Raw genomic sequence first — 23,994 nt, forward strand, 5'->3', positions numbered from 1 at the left:
GGGATCTTAGTTCCCCAACCAGGGATGGAACCCATGCCCCTTGCACTGGAAGCGTGGAGTCTTAGCCACTGGACCACCAGGGAACTCCCTGGGCTTCTTGCTTTTAATCTTAAGATTGTCTTAACTTCCAAGAGCATACACTTGGATTTGAGGTAAAATGAAAATTTTGATTAAATATCACCAGTTTGAAGATGAAAAATGGAAAAGATTATATAGGGGTCTCACCTTCTTCCTCCTAATCAGCTCTATTTTACCTCCTAAAGTAAAGATTCCTAAAAAGATTTCTTCTCATTACACACATCACTTTCTCCATGAGATTAATGATCACTGCCACCTTTCCTCATAAATGGTCAAGCAGGCGTAGTCTTTTGGGAACTTACCAAAGATGTAGTATTGACACCTGAGCAAATAAATGCGAGGTCACCAACATTCATACTCACTTTTGAATATTTTATCCGTTTGGAATAAAAGGTCTGTTGTCAGTAGCTTCAGTGCAAGTAATTTTTCCTCTTCAAAAGTCTGGTTGATTGTTGATAACATTTGTAACCCACACAGATGGTTAGACATTTCAAAGTTAGAATACATGAAGAAAGTCTTCTTGCTCCAGTAAGTGCAATCCACCCCATGTCTTCATATTTACAAGCTATCAGCTGGAACAGGGGGGTTCATTCTATATCTATGACCTTGACAACCTAAGAGGTTTTTAAAAGAGCAGAAGTTCACCACCTCTTCAAAATTACCATCTGTGAACACAAGTGTTCATGCATGTATATACATATATATGTGCATACATATACATGTATGAAACTTAAATTATACTTCTTTAATTACATGGAAAAGCAAATACTATCAATATTATATGTATACACCTCCCATATATATACAGTAAAAAAAATACTTAGATTAACTCAGAAAAAATGATAATAACACCAAAATAGTTAAATGCTATTCCAAATATTCTGCCCATTAATGGCAATATTTTGACTGCTTATTTTCTGGTGTAATTTTAGGCTTCCTTTACACAGACCCACATGATGTCATCATAATATGGAAACATAATTTTGAAGTAGAAGAAGAAAAAACTAAATTCAGATAAAATGTCCTCTCATAAATTTAAAGTGTGGAAATAAAATCACCAAAAAAAAAAAAAAAAAAAGCTAGTCACACTTCAATCCAAATTTAGTAAATCCCAGTGTCTCAAGGAACCCAGTCTGAAAACTCTTGATTTTAGGTTGTCTACCCAGATTCAAATGATATAAAGTAGGAGGAATCTCTTTTAACTATAAATAATCGGTACCTCTTTCGAGAGATAAAATAATCCAAGAATAATTCTAAAAATGTGTACAAAAATGAGCATGCTTTTGTATCTGTGTGGCACAATTAATAAGTTTCATCCCATAAAGAGCATCTTTGTAAACTCAGAATCCCAGGAAATGTGGACAGAGGAGGGAAGGTGGCAGTTATTATTATTATTTTTATTTTATTTTATTTTATTTTTGCGGCACGTGGGCCTCTCACTGTTGTGGCCTCTCCCATTGCGGAGCACAGGCTCCGGACGCGCAGGCTCAGCGGCCATGGCTCACGGGCCCAGCCGCTCCGCGGCATGTGGGATCTTCCCGGACCGGGGCACAAACCCGCGTCCCCTGCATTGGCAGGCGGACTCTCAACCACTGCGCCACCAGGGAAGCCCGGAAGTTATTCTTTTTAAGCCCATTTAATAGAGCAGAGCACCGAGGCTCAGGGGTAATCAAATCAGATCAGGAGTCCTGGGTGTGCTACTCAGAGCCTGACTCCTGGTGGCTCTAAACACTATCCAACCTCTTTCTCTTTCCTGCCCCTAAATTTGAACATATTTACGTAGCAGTCCTGAGAGTAATGGCGAGGATTCATGTGCTCACAGGAGAGCTTGACGGCTCTGTTCCTAGCTCACAAGCAGCTCACTTCACAAGTGGATCTTCTGTCCCCCACTGCATCAGAAACCCCACCCACAGTCACCTAGGGAGTGCTTAAAAACACAAATGCCCCAAACCAAATGAATCTCTGAGGGTGGGGACCAGGAACCAGTATTTGTAAAAAACATCTCCAGTTGATTTTAATGTGCAGCCGAGGTTGAGATACCTAATCTGTCCTTGTCATCACATTTCCTCTGATGAATGGAATAACCCTCAGAGGTTCTTTCCTCTTATCCTGCGTGCTGGGGCTCCAGAATGCAGAGAGGAGTGGGGAGGGGAGTCATCCTATTGTCCCCATGATCCATGCATGCGTGTGTGTGCACGTGTGTGTGTGTGCATGTGTGTGTGTGTTCACTCTAGCATAATACACTTCACAGCTCTGAGGTCAATGCCATTTATAATACTACTTATCACACTTTATTGAGCACAGGATCACCTGCAGATCTTGTTAATGTTCTGAGGCAATGGGTCTAGGTTGGGGTCCAGCAGTTTTGCATTTCTAACCAGCTCCCAGGGGACATCAATTGCTCTGAGCCACAAACCATCTTTTGAGGAGCGAGGATGCAGAGCACATAAAGACTAATCAGTAGATCGTATTTTACACAAACACCATTTTTCATTGATTGTAATATTTCAATTTTTTTCCCATATTTCAGTAAATATGCAGTCTTCCAGACAATGATGTCTTAACGTTTGCTGTCGACCAAGAAACAGCCAACACAGCTGACATTGCCCATGTGTAGGTAGGCTTGGTCCTGGCTGTCACACTGATGGTACTTCAGTGAGTCATGAGTGTGATTAGTAACTACATAGTTGAGTTTATCTGACGGTCAAAAGATCTCTGAAGGGCTTCCCTGGTGGTGCAGTGGTTGAGAGTTCGCCTGCCGATGCAGGGGACACGGGTTCGTGACCCGGTCTGGGAGGATCCCACATGTCGCAGAGCAGCTGGGCCCATGAGCCATGGCCACTGATCCTGCGCGTCCGGAGCCTGTGCTCCACAACAGAAGAGGCCACAGCAGTGAGAGGCCCATGTACCGCAAAAAAAAAAAAAAAAAAAAAAAAAACCTCTGAAAATTACATATGATTTGGCATTTAAAGGAAAATTTATTAAATACACAAAAAGGCATGAAAACAGAGTAGCAGTGTATAATGTGTTGTTAGTAAAGCAAACATGGGTTTTTAGTAGAATGGCATAGTCTCCTATTTCTTGCAGAGGGACCACCAAAGGCTCAATGGCAGATTATGATATTGGTTCAAGACATTTGCTGCCCTTCTCTACTGGATCCCTTCCTCCTTCTTGCATCTACTTGTAGGAGGAGCTTACTTCAAGCCAAATCATGCCACGCTTGACCACGTGACTTCCTTTGGTCAGTGGCGTGTGAGCAGAGTGATGTATATATTCCTGAACAGAAGACTTAGGAGCCATCACACTGTTCACTTTCCCTCTTCCATGAGAATGGCACGTCCATGGTAGGGATCATTCTCTCAGTCTGGTCCCCAGAATGAGAACCTGTGGAGGTGAGCTGTCACAGCCAACCTGAAAGCACACTGAACCCAGCGAAAACAGAACCTTTGTTGTTGTAAGCCCCTGGGATTTTGGTGGTAGTTTTTACCACATATAACTTATCAAAAGCTGACGAATAGAGCGGCCTAAGAGAAGAAGTAGGTGGAAATAAAGTACTATTGAAATCTATGCTGATGGATTGCCTAGTGCAGGGCCACCAACACAACCAAAAGTGAGAGAAATCGCCAAATCCCAGATAATAGAACAAAGGTGTTCAGGTAAGGAGAGAATGGTGTGATCAATACACCCATCTAATTCACACTCTCATTAAGGCATCCCGCTATAACCTAATTTACAATTTGTTTTTCTCAGTCGTTTGAAAAATAAAAGTGTGTCTTGCAATCATGTCCTCTTAGAATCCATGAAACAGTCACTGTCCCACTTTGAGGTGCCATGTTTCATTTTGTTTCACATGCTGAATCACTTGTGCCCATTTCTCAAGCATTCTGAATTAAAAAACTGTCAGAGGATTTGTTCATTTCAAGGCAGTTTAATGAAGAAAAGGACTCTGTGTATGTATATCCTCCAAGTAAGGAATAAATAGTGTTGTTTTTAAAGCAAATGTCAAATTGTTCCTGGAGGGAAGATCTAAGGCCTCCCGTTGTTTCCTTGCTTTTGAAGTTATTACTTTGTCTCCAATGCCCCAGAGGAAGCTCTCCCCACTTGCAGCTGATGCTCCTTTTTCTTATTTAGATGGCAATTCTTTTAAAACAATGGATACGTTATTTCGGCTTGAGGGAGGGATAGGTCAAGAGAGTTGCTCTGCCAACTCACTTTTGTTGTATTTCCTTTCAAACAGGAGGGCACAGCTATTATCATTATGAAATCGTGATCCATATGAGAAAATAGATACTCAGGGTACACAGGTGCCTGTATAAACTAAGACACTGTTTGTGCATAGCTTTTACCTATAGGTTGGGGGGGGAATTAATCTGAGACCGTACTTCTATCTTTTTTTTTCTCTTAATTTTGTCTCTATATTTTGAAGACAATTTATTCTTGTTTTAGAACACAAAACATTTTCATTTTTCACTCACAACCTCCACTCTGTAGTCTCTTCCAAAATACCCTAACAGCTTCTAATGAGTTGAACGTGGTTCAACTGAAATCAACCCACAGGCTACACAAGACTCCACATTTCCCTCTGAGATGAAAGGCAAGGCAAAGAGAACTATAATTATATTTCCTTTTGGCTTCCTATCTTCTCCTTTATTCCTATTTTTTTAGAACAGAGACAAAGATCTTAATAGAAGTGCTTCTACATACACTAATAGAAGTGCCTCACATACCTGTTGGAAACTCTTTAAATTCCAAGAATTAACTTTCGAGGAGTTTTAGGTCAAAGATAAGGGTCAGCCAGACTTGGTGAGTGACAGCAAAATAACTGGATGCCAGCGGGGATTAGTTGAGCCGTACGTATTAGGGATACACTGCAGAAGTGATTGGATATAAACCTTCTGTACAGCTCCAGCTTGACTTGCCCAAGTTGATACAGTCAGTCATCCTTAAGCTGCCTATAGGGTGAAGAGTCAAATGAAGTTCTGAAAAGTAGCTGCTGTGTTTGGACAGTGCAAACAGCCAATTTAGAGAATGCAGGCAGAGAACTCCAGTTAAGCCTGCAAATCTGGATCGGGCACGCACATATCTACTTATCTGTGTGATCCTTCAGCAAGAAACCATTAAGTCTCTGGTCTCTCTTAGTTCATCTGCAATATGAAGGGGTGGACAGAGATGATCTCTTGATCCCCTTTGAATGTTGACCACCCTGTGATTCTGCTCCATCCTCATCCTGTGGGACACTTGACAGCCTTCAACAGGCTCACCACGTGCCCAGCACTGTGGAATCGCCTGGAGCATGCCACATTAAGCTTGACGGGATACATAAAGCATCCGCCAGCCAAGCGCTGTTGGTCCAATTGCTGTCATTCTGCAAAGTCTAATCCAGAGTGCCACATGATTGTGAGAAACCCTGGATAAGAACTTCATCTTTAACAGCATGCACTGCACTTGGCAGGAGAAGTTTGCCCTTGCTTCGGCTCCAGCACTGTTTGCTCAAATGCAGACGCTCTCCAGAGACCTCTTTTCAGACTTGATTGTTGGTAAGGAGTTCTGACAGTGTCTCTTGCGAAGTTGCTGGAAAGGAGTAGCCCGGGGGTTACTGAGCACACAGGAAATGTTCGGTTCTTAATTGTCTGGGAAGACAGTCAAGGAATAAATTACCAGGTTCTGATATTTCTGAAGTGTCACTGCCATTTGGCTACTTCACTTGCAAGAGATGATTGGCAGGTCAGCAAATGTTTGCAGCCATGTTTCAGGGCATTGCAATCTCCCCAAGGGAAGGCCTTTCATCTGAAGGGCCACTTGTAGAAATTGAGTATCTTATATTTCCAACAGGCTGGAAAAAATTCCTGGCTACTAAGATGGTTTTATGTTACTTGGCCTTTTTTTTTTTTTTTTTTTAAAAATTCAGCTTTATTGAGGTATAACTGACATAAAATTATAAGATTTTTAAAGTGTACATCATGATTTGATACATGTATACATTGTGAAAAGCTTCCCCATAGAATGTTACTTGGCTTTTTAAAATAAGGACAAAGGGGGGAAATGCAGACAAATTTATAAACACTGTATAAAATGCAACTAATTCTATATTGCCCTCCTTTTCCATAATGTTCTCATCTAAGCTTTTGGATGCTATCGTCTACAAAGCAAATTTTCTTTTAAATGTGTATACCTGTCAAGACTATACATTTCCCAATATTACAATTGATGATATTGATATTACAATGCTTCCTAATGTGGTCTTGCTTCCTGACTTCATCTCACAATCATTTGTTGGTGGGCCCCTTGCTAGCATAGGTGATGGGAACCTGAAATGAATGGGCAGAATCTCTGCTTTTAGGATGTGTCAAGTGGAGAACCTGCACCAGAACAGATCACTAAATGCAATGCAGTGAGTTCACACCTTAGAGGATCATAGGGAAGCTTCACTGAGATAGACCATGGGTTGAATTGCCAAGAACGATCACAGGTCTTTAAGGAAAGATTCCTGGAAGAGTGTAAGGACACATGAAGGAACGGAGGAGAGAAATGGTGTGGTTTATGTAGAGAAAGATCAGTTCAGCTGCTGCAAGAAAGTGCAAGAAGTCATTGGAGGGAAGTGGGAAGGAGGCGTGGATCAGATCATAGAAGGCTGTGTTGAGGGAGGTGTGGATCAGATCATAGAAGGCTGTGTTGCCACTTGAAGGAGGTTATTTTTCATTCTTTACATTATCTTATTTCACAAACAGCCCTTCTAGCTTTTAGCAGTTTTAATCCTTTCCACTTCTTAAACTAAAGATTTAATCCTTTAATATTCTAGGGATGTGGATCTCAACTTCTGCTGCACATTAGAGTCACTTGAAGAGCTTTCTAGAATCTCAATGCTCAGCTGCATCCAATACTATTTAATTGGGATGCAGGCATCAGTACTTTCAAAGCCTTCTGGGTGGTTATGATGTTCAGCCCAAGTTGAGAACCACATTACTATCTGCTATTTAAGGAAGGTAAGAAAGGCAAATTCTAGGCACTCACCTATGAAATTCACATCCCTTCCTAATTACAATGGTCCTTTGTCACTTTTTGCATCAAGGTTTACAGCATCTGTCAAAGTCACACATAAATTTATAAGTAACTAAAGGAAAGGAAATTTCATATGGCCTCTTTGTTAAAAGCTCTCAAACATCTTCCTAGGAAATATTCTCCCAGAAATGGCAGGCGTACATAGCAACTTTAGCCCTGATAAGATTTCATGGGTCACCACTGTCCATCCTCAATTCAGAGCCTGAAATCCCAGGTTCCTGCGTCTCTCACCACTTCCTGATGACTCACTGCCCCATCGTGTATGAGCTAATGTTTCTATTCTGCCCTTAGAATCTAGACCCTTTTTGTGTAACACATCTGGCTCTAAAGTCAAGTCAGTGATTTTAAATAAGCAAAGGAGAATTGAAACAGTTCTCTGCAGAGTGGCTGCATCCTGGATAGCCAAAAGTTCAAAAATTTTTGGTCTGCTTCCTTGTTTTGTATATTTTCAATAGTCATAAAACTTTGCAACGTGGGTTTGGGAACAACCAAATCTCGATTTTTCTGAGCCAGTTCTAGCAAATGAGATGAGCTTTCTCTTATGAAACCCGAGTGATGTTCTTGCGGGATCAGTAGATTAGGGGTTGAGTCCTCAGTCTGACCACTAGGCTACACAGCTTGGTGTTCACATCTCAGAGACCCTTTCCTTATCTGTAGCTGAACTTTACCCCCTTGAGCTGCTAGGATAACTAAATTTGATGGTTTATGTAGAATGTTAAACACTAGTCTCTTGGATCCTAAAATGTCAGTGTCCTTCTCAGGCAGGAATGAGATTACTTAGGTCTCAGTTCTACTGGAGTTAGAGTTGACATTTCTGAAAAATGCTTTAGCTGAAACTCAAAGACACACATGTTTATTGGAGAGCTATCCTATCTTAGGTGCCTTGCTAGGCTCAGATAAACAGAGATAATGGAAGAGCATCCCTGTCCCCAAGTATCTTAAGGTAATCACAGTTAATGTTTGTCTAATGCCCACACTGTAGAATGTATTACACAGTTGTTAAAAATAATGATAGAGAGCCTTATTAGGTGGCTTGAAGGGATTTCTCCTAGATGTTATTGTGTGAGAAAAACAAGATTCAGAAAAGGCACAAAAAATATTTTATTTTTTTAAAAACCAAACCCTCCCCTGGAGATGCACATTTACATAATGAGTGTATGTCTCCAAAGGCATGGGCAGGAACCTATGGGTAAATATAGGCATATGGAAGGATACAGGTGTCAACATAGCTCACCTGGTACTGGGAGTGGGGTGATGGGGGGAGCTGGGGAGGAGGTGGTAGCAGTGGTGAAAACAGTATGTGGGGTAAGATCTCATTCAGGTAAAAGTATGTGTATGTATGGCTTCATAAAGAGATGCATTCATTTTTTGTTGTTGAAAAAGACATAGGTTCTTTAATTTAACATGGGAGACTGTTACAGGCTGAATTGTGTCTCTCAAAAAAGATACATTGAAGTCCTCAGCTTCAGATTATGACTTCATTTAGAACTAGAGTCATTGCAGACATACGTGGTTAAACTGAGATGAGGTCATCTGAGTAGAATGGACTGCTAATCCAGTATGACCCCCGTCCTTATATGAAGATGGCCGTGTGAAGACAGACGCGTGGGGGAGCATCGCATGAATGACGTTAGCACAACAAAGGGGCTCCAAGGACTGGCAACCAGCAGAAGCTGGGGGCGTGAGGTAGTGTCCTCCCTTAGGGCCTTCAGAGGGAGCATGGCCCAGCTCACACCTTGATTTTGGACTTCTGGCCTCCAGAACTATGAGAGAATAAATTTCTCTCGTTTTCAGCCACAAAGTTTGTGGCACTTGGTTACAGCAGCCCTGGAAACTTCATACAGACACAATTCCTGATTCTGTTTTATAATCTGACTTTTCTCATTTAACAAAATATTGTGAACATCTTTCCATGTCATTAAAGTTTCTGCTACAATATCCAAGATTAAGTTTTATGTGTACTCTGAGAGTATGGCTGCATTTTGTGTCCTGTAAATTGACCTTATAAAGTGAACTGTGGGATTTTCTGCTCCAGTTGGGTCCTCAAGGGCAGTTTGGGGATTTGGGGAGGAATTCTTTTCACTGATGCTTAAGTAGAAGGCTGTTCCTACTGCCTGACTGTTGTCATTTCTTCTTTGCCTGTGTTGAGTGCAGGGCACACTCCAGGCCTTGTACCAGGTGCTGGGAATACCTGTACCTGAGGTGTGTCCTGGCATGTGGACTCTTGGGAGACCTGAGCAGAGTGCTTTGGTCCAAGCCTGGCCCAGGAGCCCAGGGCCTGCTGGAGATCCCAGGGCCTGGCAGGGGTCTGTGCGGGCAGACCTGGGTCTGCTGACATCCCAGGGGCTCAGAGACTCTCCCTTCCCCAGAGAAACCCCTGAAGACCAGAAGTAAGTTTCCTGCTAGTCTGGTTAGATGGATTCTCAGAATCAAAATTATATTTATTCATAGAAAATTAAGAATGAATGATCTTAGTAGACCTTTCTATGGTACAAGATGTTCAGTACCATACTTTGTTATTTATGTTAATTAGCTTATTTAAACCTCACCACTTCCTGATGCCTTAGGTACTGTTGCCATCCTCATTTTACTGATGTAAAACTGAAGCAGAGAGAGGTGAAGCCACTTGCCCAAGGTCACAGAGCTAACAAGAGGAGGAGCTGGGATTTGAATGCAGGCAGCTCGGCTCCCAGGGGCTGGATCATGACCCCTGGATGACGCAACCCCAATACTCCTGGACACTCTAGTGCTGAGCAAGTACCCGTTCTGAAGGTGTCATGTTCTAAAAGTGTCACGATCATTAACTCCTTGACTGCGTGTGGTTTCTTCTGAAATATGAGCTTGTGAATTGAGACTCATTTGGCTATTGTATATTTCACAACATTCTGGCCTTTCTGAGATGATAACAGAGTTTTGGTGTTTTATGTTTACATTTTAAAGCTCTAGAAATAACCAAAAGGAAAAAAAAAAAAAGAAAACATGGAATAATCTTATTCCTTTAAAGAGGTATAGAATACTTTTATTCTAGAGGAAATCAGACCCAAAAGCCTATTCAGGAAATGGTTATGCAGAGAAGACGACATGGACTTGAGGAGTTCAGGTGAGACATGAGGAAGGACTTCCCACAGGGCAGGCCCAAAGGTGATTAAGTAGAACCCCACCCCTGGCCCCAGTGGAGTTCCGATGGACACAGTCTCGAGGCCATCTGGTTTCCAGAGGACGACTCTGGCTGGGGTGTCCCCCGGGCCAGCCAGGCCTTTGCATCTGCTAAGCTGACCAGATGCTCTTGGGAGCAACTCCTGTTTCGAGGGCCAGTTGGGCCTGCTGACGTTACTGCTTTTCTTAATAGCTAAGGAGTTAAAGTAGAATCATTGAGATGATCTTATCACGTGCCTGAGTGAGATGGTTCACGTGTATGAGGAGAGACACAGGTTGTAATGATTCTTTTAGGTGACGGGGAGTCAGGCTATGCAAGCATTTAAATGGCCAGATTTAAAAGTGAATGACATACTCAGAAGCCAATCGGGGGAAGAGAGGGGAAGGCAGTGGGGCTGCAGCAGTTTGATGGAGGCTGGAGACAAGCCCCTTACACAGCCATTGGGAGGAGAGGACCGTCTGCAGACCTCACGGACGCCTGCTTTTTGTCAGCTCCAGCAACACCCACCCGAGGGCCACAACTCTGTCTGCTTGTTCAGGAGTTTCTGCGCTTCCCCAGCTGTCCTCATTTGGAAGAGTTTTCCTGGTTTTGTTTGCAGCGCGTCAATTGTTAGCCCTTTTGCCCCATCGATTTCCAGATAAAAATCATCCCCCCTTTCCCCAAAGGATGTTTTTTATAAGTCAGAATCCTTTTCCTTGACAACACAACATTTAGTTCCAGCATTAGAAGGAAAAGAAAAAGCTATTGCCTTTAAAAGTGTTTTGAAGTCACGGATGAGGTAGATGTGACTTCTGATACGAATACCTTTTAGTCTCTGGCTAATGTGCTCTTAAGTGATGGGAAGACAGGCCTCCAATGCCTGGAGATGGAGCAGCTGATAGATGCGGGGTTCTAAAGGGATGCCTGGCTGGGTTCCGGGGGCCTCTCTTTGACCTGCTCTGAGGCTCAAATGTTCAGGTCACTTTCAGGAAGATCAGGACTTGTTGTGTGGGTGGGACCTCTCCTACCCCATCAGGATGCCCACCCAGGAGAAATCAGCTTAATATGAGCATCTGTGTGTTTTTTTTTTAATTGGAGTATAGTTGTTTTACAATGTTGTGTTAGTTTCTGCTGTGCAGCAAAGTGAATCAGTTCCACTCTTTTTTAGATTCCCTTCCCATTTAGGTCACCACAGATCATTGAGCAGAGTTCCCTGTGCTGTACAGTAGGTTTGCATTACTTATCTATTTTACACATAGTAGTGTATATATGTCAGTCCCGATTTCCCAATTCATCCCACCCCGACTTCCCTCCTTGAAAACCATAAGTTTGTTCTCTACATCTGTGACTCTATTTCTCCTTTGCAAATAAGCTCATCTATACCATTTTTCTAGCCTCCACATAGAAGTGATGCTATATGATATTGAGCATCTGATTTTGCATGGAAAAGAGCAGAGTGTGGGGGGTGTCTGTAAACTGGATATTGTGTTGTTAAAAGTAGTGCTCATTTCCAAACCTTCCAGAAGCCAGCAAGCCCAGCCCACTGCACCTGGGCAAGAGGATGATGAGTTAGTGCAACTCGCAGGAACTGGCCTGTCTTTCATCCTTGAAGACCATCATTAGTCAGAGGAGCTCTGCCATGGTCTGATTGTTTGTGTCCCCCTAAAATTGGTATGTTGAAGTCCTAACCCCCAAGTCATGGTATTAGGAGGTAGGGACTTTGGGAGATGCTGAAGTCATGAGGTTGGAGCCACAGGAATGGGATTAATGCCTCATAAAAGAGAGCCTGCACCCTTTCTGCCACATGAAGACACAAGGAAAGTCTGTGACCTGAAAGAAGACCCCTACCCAACCACACTGGTGCCCTGATCCAAACATGCAGCCTACAGAACTGTGAGAAATGGATTTTGTGGTTTATAGTATGTTTGAAAGTATTTTGTTATACCAGCCTGAGGGACTAAGACAAGTTCCCAGCACCCCCTAAAGATGGGCACCTGCCCTGTGCCAGGGACTGTTTAAGGCACTTGAATGAGAGGCAACTCCTTGTCCTCAAGGGGCTTTTACTCTAGTTCAGGAGAGAAATAAGGCAAAAAATCATCGAGAAGATACATTCACAAGATGGCTCATTCCTTCCACATGTGCCAGGTGCCCTCTGTGCATATGGGAGATGTCATGTAAGGAACAGAAAGGCTGCATTCTAGAGGAAGTGCTAGACCATGCAAGTGAGGAGTGAAATAAATGTAGTGAGGAGGTTATGAACCCAAGGGAGAGTCAGAGCAGGATGAGGATGGTCAGAGCACTGGAGTGGACAGGTGAGCAGGTTGGAATAACAGGCTCAGGAGGCCTTGATGAGAAGTGAGATGCAAGTAAATACTTGAAGGAGGAGGGAGTGAGCATGTGGGTATCTGAGGAAGAGCATCCCAGGCAGAGGGAATGTTCTGGTGTCAAGGTCCTGGAGATTGTCTGCTGTATCTAAGGAGCACCAGGGGCCAGTGTGGTCAGAGAGGTCCACATATAGGGCAGAGCATAAGGTTTGGTCAGTGAGGGAAAGTGAGCAGATCCTGTAGGGCTGGTGGACTGTAGTGAGGATTTGCCTTTTATTCTGAGCACAAGGTGGAGATGGAATGTGGTCCAGAGCAAAGAAATGGCATGTTTCATGTTACATATGAAGAGGATCACTCAGGTTGCTGTTGAGATTAGGGAACAAGGGTGGAAGTGTTTCAGAGGCCATTACAGCATCCAGGCCAGAGGTGACGGTGCTGGGGGCCAAGGTGGTCTCAGAGGAGGCTGTGAGAAAGGGAGCTTTAACAAGATTTGCTTGAGGAGTGTGAAAGGGAGGCCTTAAGAATGACTCAGAGGTTTAAGAATGGGGGGCTGGATGGATGAAGTTGCCACCAAGTGAGATGGAGAAATTGGCAGTAAAGTTCAACTTTGAAGATTGCATTGGGTCTCCAAGTGAAGATATTGAGCTGACGGATACACAAGTCTGCGGTTCAGGAAAGTGGCCTAGACTAAAATATGGATCTGGGGAGTCACAGCACATGGATGGTTAGTTGTATGTGTCCACTTGGCTAGGCTATAATACCCTTTAATTTAATCAAACACTAATCTGGGTATTGCTCTGAAAGTATTTTATACACATAGTTAGATGTAGATGTGGTCAAATCTGTTGACCTTAAGTCGAGGAGCTTACCCTCAACAATGTGGGTGGGCCTCACCCAATCAGTCAAAGGCCTTAAGAGCGAAACTGAGGTTTTCTACAGAAGAAGGAATTCTGCCCCAAGACAGCAGCATCAGCTTCTGTCTGAGGGTCAAATAATTTTTTTTGGTAAGATGAGATGATTCATAGCAGGTTTCTATGCTGATGGGGAGGATCTCAGAGAAAGGGGGAAGGTTCATAATATATTTAGGAGAGAAAGGGGGCCTTGCTAGAGCAACACCCTTGAGTAGGGCAGAGGGGATGGGAAACACAAAATGTTGACCTTTTATGTAGCTAATCGTGGGTTTCTTTCAAGCAGTGTTTGTCAACCTTGCACCTGCATCAGAATTCCCCAAGGGCTTGTTCAGAGTTTTGTGATGTGGCCTATGAATCTGCATTTCTTACAAGTTCCCAGAGCCCCTGATGCTGCTGGTCCAGGGTCACAATCTGAGAACCACAGACTTTGGTGAGCAGATGGAAGGCAGAATATGTAAACACAGATGCTTGTAAGAAGAGAGATGGCGTGGGGACAGTCTGAACATCTTCCTCGCAGTGCTTCCAGTTTCCTAGTCAAGTAGAAAGCCAGGTCACTAGCTGAAAGTGGGGAGAGGAGAGAAGGTTTTGGGAATTTGAGGAAAGAGGAAAAGCTGGTGAAGCAGTCATTCAGGAGAAATGGGAAAGTGAGTAAACCAGGGTCGATAGATCATATACTTGACATTTCTAAAGGTCCACCTGAGTTTCTTTTTTTTTTTTTTTAAACATCTTTATTGGAGTATAATTGCTTTACAATGGTGTGTTAGTTTCTGCTTTATAACAAAGTGAATCAACAATATTTATACATATATCCCCATATCTCTTCCCTCTTGCGTCTCCCTCCCTCCCACTCTCCCTATCCCAACCCTCTAGGTGGTCACAAAGCACCGAGCTGATCTCCCTATGCTATGCTGACCAAATAGATTTTAACCTATTTTTCTCTCTCTCCAAGTATCTGTCTGCCTTCTTTCTTCTTTTCTGCCTTCTAAAGGTCCACCTGAGTTTCTTCATTGTGAATTTCAAGTGAGATCAGTCAGCATGTGTTTTTCTCCAGCTACATTCAATTGGCAGAGATGGATTTCCAGGTAGTGGTTTTGCCAAGCAAGGATGACAATGCATGAAGCCAAAAGAGTCAGGGATATGGGCAAAGAAAAATTGTAATGATCACCCGAGGAATGGGAGCTGAGTAAGGAGGGAGAGAGGGAGGAAAGGTGAAAGGGCTCAGGCATTGTGGAAGAGAGGAATTCAAGGAACTAAGCAAGAGTCCACAGCCTGGACTATAGATGTATTGAAGTTGCCCAGAATAAAAGAGAGTGGCATTGGGAGAGTGACACTGACTTAGGAAATCATACCTGCTAGAAATGAGAGGGAGAGTTGGCAGCCTCATTAGGGTTAGTGGGTAATATAGTCTGGAGACATGAGATTCAAAGCTGGGATCTTTAGAGGGGAGAGAGAGGGATGGTGAGTGTCGTGAATGCAACACAACATAGCAGTGACGTAGGGAGAGTGGCTGGGACGGGGCAGAATAGGACGGTCAAGGCAAATCCTCCGAGCAAGTGACATCTGGGCTGAGTCCTGTAGAAGCCAGCCCGGTGGAGACTGCAGGTGGAACATTCCAGATAGAGAGAGTACACTGGCTCCTAGGAAGAATGTAACTTGAGTGTGCGGGAAACACAAGGATGGGTGGACGTGTTGGATGGTATTGAACCAAGAGGGTCCTGGTAGCAGATGCAATCAGAGATGGTGCAGGAGAGAGACCACGCTCGTGTGCCCCAGGAAAGAGGGTGTATTTGATTCTAATAAAAAGTGGAAGCCAATGCAGGGTGATGTGGAAGCGAGGAAGCCATGTGATCTGTTTATGTTGGTTTACCCTGGCTGCTGTCAAGGAGATGGGCTGTGAGGGGATGACAGTGGAAGAGGAGAGACCGGTCAAGAGGTCTATTGAAGACCAAGACCCTGCGAGAGGGTGTTCACTATGTGCCCCTCAGCAACCCCAGGAGACTGGGAAATATTACTTCCCCCATTTTACAGCTGTGGAAACGAAGGCACAGATTTAACCCAGCTAATAAGGGGCAGAGGTAAGAGTCAAGCCCTGGTGGTCTGGGTCTTGATGTGAGGCTCACAGCCAGGTGCGATGCTGCATCTGTTGCGCAAGAGATCTGGATGGCTCAGACGTGGGAAGAAGTAGGAGAATTGGTGAGGAGAGAGAAGGATCAGGATATATTTTTGAGATGGAACTGGCAGATATGAATTACATACGAACTGCAGTGTAAAGAGAGAAATGAAGGATGGCTTCTAGATTTGAGGTCCGGGCGACTCTGTGGGTGGGTAATACCATTGGCCAAGATGGGAAGAACAATGAAAGGAGCAAGTTTGGAGGAGAAAATAATAAGTTTTGAATATGATAAGGTATGCATGCCTTCCAGAAACTTCTGTGGATCTGTGGCGTAGGGAGTCGGATGCACTCATTGAAGCTGTGGAGAGGCTGAGGCTGGAGAGACGGATGTATAGATCATGTATAGATGTATAGACGGATGTATAGATGTAGAGGTGGACCCATGGAAGGGAGGAGACTGTACATGAAAGAGAAAGAAGATGGGGATTGAATCTGGGACTCTCCAGCCTCAGTGTCAATGAGAGGGGATTTCAGTGAGAGACTAAGGGGGAGCAGCCAGGGGTGTGCAAGGAAACGAAGGGGGGGGTTCTGTGAGCTCTCAGCTCTGACCAGACTGTAACTAACCACCCCACCCCAAGGACTTGCTAACCATCTCTCTCTCTGCCGATATTGTGCACTTCTTCAGCTGAACTCATGGCATTCCTTCCCTGGCTATTTCCTGAATTTGGGAACAGACAAGGAGTGACCCTTGATCTGAGTCAACTCTCTAAGATAGGATTTGCTGGGACAGCAGAGAAACTCAGGCTCACCCAGATAAATGTATCAACACAGTGGTGCAAGGTCTAGCCCGCATTGGGAACACCAGCCTGATTTTGTTTTTGGCTGATGGTTGTGTATGGGGACACCACAGGCTGGGGGATGGATATGGATCTGTGATCACAGCCTTATCAGGGGTTATGAGACTTATCCAACCAAGGTGGCTCCTGGGATCCTTTGGGGGATTGAGAACTGACCCAGGTAGATATGCAATGTGGGGAATCCTACATCATGGGCTGTTTTGTGTTAATTGTTTTGCGTCCTGCCTTCTTTCAACACCTGTTTTGTTTCTGTAAAGAAATCCCCAAGGAGGGCCTGAAGTCTGTCTTAGTCTGATCCTCAGCATAAAAGAGTAAAATTAAAAAGTAAAACATCCTCAACCACTCTTTCCCACGTTTGGTTTCACACAGTAACTGATTTTGAGTCTAAAGTAAACATTTGTAAACATTTATTTAACATCTTTTTGCATTAAAAGTATTGAACACCTACATAGTCAGGTTTATCTAGGATTCTTGAAGGTTTTCACCAACGAAATTGAAATATTCCACTATGTTGCTTTTCTAGATGGATGATAATGATTTACTCTAAAAAGCGCATTATAAGATCTTTGGCTTTTGTGCTGTATTCCTGTATAAAGCTTAACTATTTTATTTGGAGATGATGAAGAATAAAGCTGAAAGGCCAAGTAGCATCCTGGTTGTGAATAACTCATCCGCATGTGATCACAGAGCACCAGAAAACAAGAAAGGCAATTCAGATAAAATATTAATAGAATGAGATGAAAACATATTTCTCATTGCCTTAGGCCACATATCTGTGCATTTGACACACTAATGCTTTTGTCTTAGTGTAATCTAGTCTATGTCCTTGTGGGACATGAAAACACAGTTTTAACGATATGCTGTAAATTTATTCCGGGAGCACTGATGTGAGGACTTGCTGTAGAATTAGGTACTGGATCATTTATTCTTGTATTAGGTCTTCCATTATTTTCATCTCTGTATGTCTTGCTGTTATGTTTCTGCCACCATGATGAAGGGGCTCTTCAAAGCTTTCCATGCCATCTGGCAATCCAGCAAAAGACGGGTTGTTTCCTGCATCTGGAAGCCCCTCCCAAACGGTGGGACCCTAAAAATCAAGTGTGGGTGTGATATTCCCACGCCCGTGGAGAAGTAGCAGTTGAAATATTGATCGGGAATGGGCTATTTTTTTTTTGATACATCACTGACTACTTCTGTTGTATGTGTGCAGGTTTGGCTGGCATTTATTCATACCTACTTTGTGCTACAGATGTATTTGGCACTTAAAATATGTGATTTAAATTAAATTTTTCCATTTAATTCCATCTCAACTGAGGGGGCATATATTATCTGAGTTTCATAAAAAAGCAATAAATTTGTCTGTGTTAATATAAGAAAAAATGATAGTCAAAATTCAATGCTGTTTTAAGCCAACACTTCACTTATTTTTTATTTAAATTAATTATATATTATTTTTATTATTTTAAAATCTACATATGCTCATTATAGGGAAAATTTAGTGGTATGAAGAGTAAAATTAATGTTGTGTTTCTGCCACCCAGAGACAACCACTGTTAACTCATTTTTATGTGAACTTTTAGCCTTTCTCTAGACATGTGTTTGTGTATGTATGTTAACATATTTAGCTTCATGCTATAAATAAATTTTATATTCTACTTTTCATCACTTGATGTTGTATTGTGAGCATGTTCCCATGTTATTAAATTTTCCCCAGACACAGTTTTTATAAGTAAGCTCATGGCTATATCATGATTTATTTAACCTTTCCCTTGCTAGTGGCTGTTCAGGGGGTTGCTCCTTTCTTAACTGAATTTTTAAAAGATGTCATAAAAATTTTTTATGCATAAATCTCAGTTGAAATCTCTGGCTTTTTCTTTAGGTCTGGCCTCTAAAACTGGGATCACTGGGTCCTGGGCCATCTGCTCTTGTTTGATACATCAGGAGAAATTGTCTCCCATACAGATGCTTCTCTGAGTTAGGACAGAGAAGGTGTGAATGACCTGGAGGGGGTCACTGATCAGGGATAATGGATCCATGATCACAGCCTTATAAGGGGTTATGAGACCCATTCAACCAAGGTAGTCTTCTTTGAGGTTGACAATGAACATACACATTAGTAAATACATTCTAATTCTTCTTAAATTTGCCTTTTTCTTATCAGAAATTCTTCCTGGACCCAAGCGATAAGCTGACTGACTATGCGTCTTAGTTTTGTTGGAAGTGCGAATTTTGTCTTTACAGGTGGTCTTTACATACCTGTATTTAATACCTGTATTTAAATAAGATGCTGGGAGCAGCTCAAAAAGGCTAGCCAGAAGTTATTTTAACCTTAAAAACCCAATCCTATCAGGTCATTTTAATCTGAAAGATACTTTCAAAGGTGACCTTTGAAATTTCTATAGAACTAAGTGTTTTCCTAAAAAGCAATGAAAAATGTTGGAACAAATATGAGAAGTAAGTCCTACCAGGGGACAAAAAATAATTGCCACACTTTTATGAGGATTTCAGATGCATAAGTGATTTATAATCCTTCCCAGAATTAGGGTAAAATAATGATGAATTTTGCATTTAATTTTTCAAAACCCAACTTTGTCTCCCACAGACTGTCTATCAGCCCTCTTCTCCCAGGGCCCCTTCTTATCCTTCTGCAGTCTGACTGCTAAACACATGACCTTTTAATTTATTTTTGAGTAACATCCCTGTGGAAATCTAGGGACGATAAAGGCTAGGAGGTCATTTCGATTTTCCCTTCAGTCTTTTGTGTCTTCTCTTTTATCCTCCCTAAATTGTGAAGTAATTAGATTCTTACATTATTTTCCTTTTTGAACTTCTACAAACATTCATTTTTATTTTCCATATTGTTTTACTAGCTAAACAATGCCGCTCTAAATTGGTTAGCAGCACACAGCAGTTCATTAGAAAATCATCTGTTTCATGTTTATTTCCTACTCCTTTGTTCCTGGCAGAGTCCAATGCCCCATCACTGTGGTTTTGATGGATTTAATTCTCTGCTGTACCCTGGGCTCCCCGTACTATCTCTCTTCCTGAGATTCCCTTTGTTCCCCTGATTCTTACTTTCCTTCCCTCTCTGTCCCTTGGCAGAGCAGGATTTCAGATGTTGGTGCACATCTGGTGCATTTATAGACAATCCCTTCTGATGGTTTATTTTTCTAGATTTTCGTTGGCATTCATGGAGTCATGAAATGAATGCTGGCATTGCTGTTTTCTCTCATACATAATATTTCTAACACCCCCTTTTTGTGACTTTCTCAATTCTACTTCTTCAGTTTATTTTAAATCCTACAAAACTAATTCTCCAAAGGTTAAGCTTAAACAAGGTTTTGATATGGGCATTATTGAGGAAGAGTAAAAGTGAATTTAAACTCGTGCTTCAGCGGCTACCTTCTGTTATCACAAATCCACATATATTTTCCTCTGAAGTGGCCATGTATAAAGAGGCTTTCTGGAATATTATCTTTTATTATCGTGGCATGTGTTTTGTAGAAGAGAATTCCATTGAGAAATGGCAATGGGACATGTTTTTTCTTTCTTTTTGATAGGAATTCCCCAAAGAGAATTCTTTCTGTTTCCAATTTAGGCAAAGCTTCTCATCCCAGAGGAAATATTTCCAGCATAAGGTTAGAGACAAGGAACTCTTACAAATTGCAAATCATTCTCAATGGCCAGAAGGGTGTTTTTGAAAGAGATCCTCTTCCCAAGTGGTGCGAAGTTTGACGTGTGTCACCCTTTCCTTTCTGAATTCTACCAAGTAGGTGTCAAGCCCAGATTTGTTAGCAACTTTTGTGCTATCTTTTAAAAAATGAGGAAGGAAAGGAAAAATTCAGATCATTGTGAACTTTCACACAGAGACCTAATTTGGAAAAGCGAAAGTTCCCAGGACAACATACCAGCTCTGTGTTGCAACGTACACACACACTTACGCAGGTAGTAAGACAAATGGTGTCTTTGTTGTGGGTCGGGTAAGATGCATTACCAACGATATAATTTAATTGGAAATGCTGTGAAATCTAACATATTTTTATCCTCTGTGAAGCTGGTGATATAAACTAGGTTTTAGTAATCGTAATAACCCAAGATTGGGGTCCTTTGGCTCTTCTGAAAGAATAAGAGGTACAATATCTTGTTTTGTGTCTTTATGTGTAGAAATTCCTTTCAATAGATATTTTGCTTCTTAGGGTTCTTTTATTTTGTGGGCTGTGTAGGCGGGGGTAGGAACAGTGAAAGAAGTGCTGGATAGGCTAGAGATCCACCCTTGGCAGCTTCAGCTTGCTCGGTAAGTGTGGAAGGAATTTAGACAAGATATTCTTCTATCATTAGCAACGTGAGGCTGAAGAAAGGGTCTCACATTCTCAAAATAGAAGAGAGGGATGTGGTGCTTTGGAGAACTCTTCTGGCTCTTTGAGGGCTCTGAGCATTCAGGAAAATCATGGTGGGTAGTGCAAGGCTCGAGGGGACTCAGATGCACCATTCTAAAGACAGTGTCCCTTAACATCCTCCAGGTTCCTATTGCTGCATCTCTTCAGAGAAGTACATGGGACTAGCTCCAGGATTTGGGGATTTTGTTAGATTTCAGGGTTCTGGAAAACTGTTCAGTGGAGCTCCACAAAAAAGCTGGGTAAAGTAGGCTTCATGAACGAAAACTGTCTGGAGCCAAACTAAATGTCCAGGTGTGGTCTGAACATTTATGCCTGGTTTTATTGCAGTGATTACTGGGCAGTTTAGTAACAGAGTAATAATTACTGTCTCAGTTCTTGTGGGTTTGTTTTTTGTTTTTTGTTTTTTGTTTTTGCGGTACACGGGCCTCTCACTGTTGTGGCCTCTCTCGTTGTGGAGCACAGGCTCTGGACGCGCAGGCTCAGCGGCCATGGCTCATGGGCCCAGCCGTCCGCGGCATGTGTGATCCTCCCAGACCGGGGCACGAACCCAGGTCCCTAGCATCAGCAGGCAGACTCTCAACCACTGCGCCACCAGGGAAGCCCAGTTCTTGTGTTTGGTGACACACACACATCATCAGGGAACAGGCACACAGAGTCATAACCCACTAAATAACTGAACAAAGGCACTAAACATCTATACAAAAAATTTTCAAAAGGCAGATAGTGTTTAGAGAAAATGATAAATAGCCCTTGTTTAAACTAAATGCATAGGAAAGAAGAAAATTATCAAAATTATAATTTTGATATAAAAATTATATAAATTATTATGATTATTATAATTATAATTTTATTATAATTTATTATAAAATTATATAAAATTATAATCATCTTTTAACAGTCTGTCCAGTTCATGTCATTCATCTAACACCAAGCAGCTCATTGGATTTGCCTGTTTCTGAGTCCATGTTTGGAGCACTCTTTTGATAATTCTGCTTTTGAGGTATGCAGAAGTGGGGTAATGAATGATAGACTTTGTAATTAACCCACCTGACCAATCCTATGTCTCATCAAAAAAAAATTTAAAACCCGAAGTGGAAATTATAGGAAGACAATATTGGACAAGAATTTAATGCCGACATCTTAGTTAAGAATCCCTAAATGAGAGTTGTGTGTTCAAGCACAAAAACAGTGTGTGTTAAGTGAGAAACCTGAGGATGTAATAGTGAATACAAAAGTTCCTTCATACTTATTTTCTGCCATTATCAAAAGTTAATCTTGGCTGACAGGACACTGAATAACAGGACACATGCTCACCTGTCCTTGTGAGAATGTGCACATTCAACACCCTTCTCAAGACCAAAAAAGTGTTCAGCCTCACCCCAAATACACTCTGAAAATACCAGGATGGAAAGTGTTCCTAACTGAACACAAAGCGTTGTTTTAAAAAAAAAATTTCCAACCTCTGCTGTATGCCTGTGGATATGGATCATGCTTTTGGGTCATATTAAATCTTTTCCTCTTTCCTTTGTTTCCTTGGGAAACTACCATATATTATATGCTTTTTCATCTGGCCAATATATTGACCAGAAATGAACATAGGATCATCAAATGTTAGATCAGGAAGAATCACTGGACATCCTCTAGCCCACTGGTCCTAACCTGTTTCTGGAGGGAAGAGATAAAGGATGTTTTGGTGTTTTATGAAACCTGTGGCTCGTCTCTGCAAAAATAAAATCAAACATACAAATATATTCCAACATTTGCACAGTTTTAGCAGCTTTCATGATATATACATATATCACAGGTTAAAAGGCTCATGATCCAGTTGCCTCAATTTACACATAAGAAACCAGACTAGAAGATGTGGCCAAGGGCATCCAGCCAGTTACTAGGAGAGCGTGGTCTGGAGTCCCTGACTCTTATATACTATGTAGAGTAGTATATAAGAGTCAGGGGGGTACTACATCCTGTGTGTCCTCGGCACATCTGTTCAGGAGTGGGTACTATGCCTACCTCTGTCTGGTTGTCTTAATCAATCAACAAAGTATTTCAAAGAGAACATTGTGCTTCTCCCCCTTCTGTGATAGTTGTGTAATAGCTTTTTTTTTTTTAAGAATTAAGTCCAGACCCTTTATTTATTTATTTTTGGCCACGTGGCATGTGGGATCTTAGTTCTCCAACCAGAGATCTAACTCGTAACCCCTGCAGTGGAAGCACAGAGCCTTAACCCCTGGACGGCCAGTGAGGTCCCTGTAATAGCTCTCTGAAAGCTACTCTACAACTTTCTGTATGTGAGGGCACATCCAATCACTACTGCTTGAGGTCTGTGACTTGCCTTGCTTATTCTTCTAAAGCTAATGGTTCATCTTCTCTAACCTGAGAGGAAACAGCTATCTCAATCTGATTGCCAACTGGTGGTTAATCTGGCAGTTTTGTCATTTGATCACTGCTTTTGGAAGTGCTCCAGGTTTCTTCACACCAAAAAGGAATCGTGACGAGTTATGTGCTGTTTCTAATAATGAAAGTGGCAAAGTGACCATTTTCTCTCTAATTATCAAGTAAATCACGTTATATTGATTGCTGGGCCTCTGTGATAGAGACTTCGGGTCTTTACCAATATTAGGTTTTTCTTCCTCTGGAGTAATTGAGGGGATTGAACTTCCCAGGCCCGTTGTAGTTAAGCAGGACATGTAACTAATTCTGGTCAATGATTTCAAGTGGAAATGACACGGGCCATTTTCAGACCAAAGCATTTAAAGTCTGGGTAACCGAAGAGAGTTTACTAAAGGAGTGTGTTGGATTATAAGTTTGCAAAAATGTTTGCAAACATGTGGGCTGGTTTTAAGAAAGCAGCAAGTGATGGTTGTACACTCTGGTCTAGTAACAGTAGGGAAGCATTACAGCACCTGGGCTTGAAAAGACAAGAGAAGGGGTCAGTATCAGAATGCAGAGAGAGAGAAAGTTCTGGTCCTTGGTAGAGGGATGCAGCCAGGCCACCATGACGCCACAGATTGAGAATGGAGGAATAACACCCCAAACTCATTTAGCTTCTGCTGGTGTGGTACACTGCATCGGTCAAATGCAATGAGAACCAGAGAACAAGATGACACAGATCAGAC

This window comes from Mesoplodon mirus, assembly GCF_964341445.2.
Source record: "Mesoplodon mirus genome assembly, chromosome: 5".
In the NCBI taxonomy this organism is placed as follows: domain Eukaryota; kingdom Metazoa; phylum Chordata; class Mammalia; order Artiodactyla; family Ziphiidae; genus Mesoplodon; species Mesoplodon mirus.